This window comes from Rutidosis leptorrhynchoides, chromosome 9 (genome assembly GCF_046630445.1).
Source record: "Rutidosis leptorrhynchoides isolate AG116_Rl617_1_P2 chromosome 9, CSIRO_AGI_Rlap_v1, whole genome shotgun sequence".
In the NCBI taxonomy this organism is placed as follows: domain Eukaryota; kingdom Viridiplantae; phylum Streptophyta; class Magnoliopsida; order Asterales; family Asteraceae; genus Rutidosis; species Rutidosis leptorrhynchoides.
The window spans coordinates 315800825-315804641 of record NC_092341.1 but is presented as its reverse complement, the minus strand read 5'-3'; the positions used below and the strand labels follow the sequence as shown (position 1 = coordinate 315804641).

Here is a 3817-nt window from a genome sequence, read left to right as displayed (position 1 = left end):
TATCTTTATTCATCTTTTCCATTCGTCTCTCGAAAGCATCTATTTTTGCGAAAACAGAATCAAAGTCATGGCTGGAATCGGCTCTAGCCACTTTAGATGAACGAAAAATATCTTTTTCCTGATGCCACTCATGCGAGTGGGAGGCTGTGTTATCAATGATTTTGTGAGCTTCGGTCGCGGTTTTTCTTCATAATGGAACCACCAGCTGCTGTGTCGATGACTTTTCGTGTAGCAACGTCGACACCTTGGTAGAATATTTGTACTATTTGATAAGTGTCTAAACCGTGCTGAGGACATCCTCTCAACAACTTTTCGAATCTTGTCCACGCCTCATATAATGTTTCATTTGACTTTTGCGTGAACGTAACAATTTCTCCTTGAAGTCTCACGGCTTTAAATGCCAGAAAGAATCTTTTAAAAAATTTCTCAACTAAAACATCCCATGTGTCAATCGCCCCTTCAGGTAACGATTCTAACAAATCTTTGGCTTCTCCCTTTAAAGTCCAGGGAAACAACATGAGATAGATCTGTTCATTCTCAACTTCTCTGATTTTGAATAGAATACAGATCCTATTAAAGGTTTGAAGATGTTCGTTTGGATCTTCTTTCGGCGTACCACTATATTGGCACTGATTAGTTACCATGTGTAGGATTTGTCCTTTGATTTCATAATCTGGCGCATTAATGTCTGGCTTAATAATGACGTGACCTTGGCCCGTGCGTGTGGCTCTCATTCGGTCTTCCATACTTAGAGGTTCCGTTATTTCCATATTTGAAATTGTTGAATACGAATCACTAGAAGATTCTGATTTAACGATTTGTGGTTCAGGAGGAATGATTATTGGTTCAGAATCTTGGAATTGTCCTTGAATATCCTTCGGGTTCTCAATTGTGAATTCGGGTTCAAAAAATCGATTATCGAAAATTTGAATTGGAATACTTGGTCGACTTGATAATGATTCTAAAGAAAAATCAACGGCGATAATATTGGCTAGATGTCTTGATCGAGTTACAGGTGGTGAATGTATGAAAGGTGGTGAACGTTTTGCTCGGTGCATTCACTGAATATCCTACTAGTTATAAAAAAAATTATATAAGTTATCAAATTAATAGACTTTTCTGATTTTGCCCACGTTTCGAATAGCCAATAGATGCAGCAGGTAGCCAGGACCCTTTAAATTGGAAGCCCACAACTCGCCACTAACAAATCCAACTATTACTACGAACCAGAAAATTTGGATGTCTATCAATTTAACCGCTTAAAATAATTTTTCGTCGAATTTTTGAAATAAAAATCTATGTCCTAAAAACTAGAGCGTAGAAATGAGAAAGAAAAAGAGTGCGTCGAAAAACGTCGAAAAATAAAAAGTCGAAAAATAAAAATAAGAAAGTAGAGCGTCGAATCTTAAAAGTCTAAAAACAAAATATTAAAACTTGCGTCTAAAGATATTAAAGCTTAAAGGAATTCTAAACGGAAAACGGCAATTACTTAAAAGGCACTAAAATCTATTAAATATTAAAGCGATAAGCGACGTCATAAAATTCTAAAGCGCCTAAATCTTAATATAAAGAAAAAGCACTTAAGGGATTTTACGACAAATCCTAAGAATCTAGAAATATAAATTAACTACGGCAGAAACTAATCTTTAAACTAATTACGAACGAAAAATATACAAATTACGAATAAACGATAAAAATATAAAATTTATAAAAAAAAACAAAAAAATGATAAAATTACTCATTTTTATAAAAATATTATTTTTATATTATTATTTTATAAAAGTATTAATTTATATAATTAATAATAATATTAAAACTTAATATTACTAATTATAAATTAAAACTAAATACTAAATACTAATTAAATAAATCAAAACCTAATTAGGTTAATAATAGTTAATTAAATTATTAAAACCCTAATCAGCAATTAATGCGTACAAGGTTGCAGGTGTCAGACAGCTCCGCGAGTGCGGATGCTTGATGCCCAAAAGTCTCCGCGACTGCGGAGTTTGCAGATTCAGATTTCGTGCAAGCCAAATTCGTGCAGGTTCAGTTTTATTTTTTTTATAAATAAAATAAACTTATATTTTAAAAATTAGAAATAAAACTAAAAATATTTTTTAATTTTATATATATTAAACAAACTCTTAAAAATATATATATTTTTTCTTTTTTATATTATTATTATTATTATTATTATTATTTTAATATATTTTTTTAAAAATATAGCGTTTTACCACTCCCCGGCAGCGGCGCCAAAAACTTGATGTGTGAGCGAAGGGGTACAAAATATTATTATTTTTTACTATTAAATACGCTACAATTTTACACAAGTTATTTATTTCTTTATAGAATGGATATACCTAAACCTTGCTACAACACTTATATGCAGTGTACCTAATCGTAGAGTAGTGTAATTTTTAGTAAGTCCGGTTCGTTCCACAGGGAGCTAGCTAAGTTTAACGCTATATATATTTTAAACTATATTTGTATAAATATATATATATATATATATATATATATATATATATATATATATATACAAATATAGTTTAAAAAATATATAAAAGTAGTATTATTATTATTATAAAAGGGGGTTTTTACCGTTTAGTGACCGGTTTGTCGATTTTAAATAAAGCGTAAAGATAAATGACGATAATTAAAATGCGTAAAATAAATAACAATGACGATATATAAAATTGCGAATAATAAAATGACAGTAATTAAAAGTACGATGAGAAATACGATAAAAGAATTATGCTTATTTAAACTTCCGTAATCATGATGTTTGACGTTTTGATTTTAATTTATTACTTTGGGTTAATTGTCCTTTGTCCTGGATTTATTTGATACCTATCTAGTTTTTGTCCATAATAGTCCATCGGTCATAATTATAAAATGCTCGTCAAATTAACCTTATTCCGGAAGTCAAATATTCCAACTAATTAGGGATTCGAACTGTAACATGATTTTAATACTTTGTTTAATGATTACACCAGGTTATCGACTGCGTATAATCCAAGGTTTTAATACTTTGTTAACAATTACACCAATTACCCTTGAATGTAATCCACCCCTGTTTTAATGAGATATGAATATTAATTTACCCACTTGATCATTTTGAATAATCAATTACCCAACCTGAATAATTAATTAAATGATTGTAACAGATGTCGTATAAACGTCACTAAATAGAACATTCATAATCATTTAATAATTATTAGATTAACTAAATTGAAAATAGGTTCGACAGATTCCAACGAGTTGTCATTCGTTATTAGACAATACCCCCATCTATTAATAGTCCATAGTCCAATGTCCACAAGTGTCGGTCTTTTGTCCAAACCCAAATTATGGTACAAAATTCAATAACCCCGTCTTTAATATTTAGTCTAACATCACGATTACTTCGGCTCAAATAAGCATAATAATAACTTAGTTACGAGACATTAATTTAAAAAGGAAGAACATAGCTTACAGTGGTGATTAATCGCGTAGCGTTACACGGATAGAGTTCCGACTTAAAACTCGTAAAACATTCTTACAATAACCTTATTATTATTAACTTAAATTAAATTATAATTATAATTATAAATATAAATATAAATACATATAGAGAGATTGATAGAAAAGGGATGTTGAAATCGATCAGAATATGCGGCCTTTTATAGGCCTACGTTTCACTGTACAGCTCCGCGAGTGCAGAGCTTTTGTGCTTCACAGCTCCGCGAGTGCGGAGGTCTGGATTTCAGCTCATTGATCAAATCCAAAACGTGGGCTGCGTATAATTATAATATAAAATAATATATATAATTAA

The 3817-nt window shown here is 30.5% G+C and overlaps 1 non-coding gene across 1 annotated transcript; it reads left to right on the top strand.

Moving 5' to 3' along the window:
• The first annotated feature begins 279 nt into the window (after positions 1-279).
• On the top strand, positions 280-386 carry LOC139869753 (small nucleolar RNA R71). Its single transcript, XR_011766334.1, has one exon. It is a non-coding gene; the product is annotated as a small nucleolar RNA R71 (small nucleolar RNA).
• Positions 387-3817: the final 3431 nt, after the last annotated feature.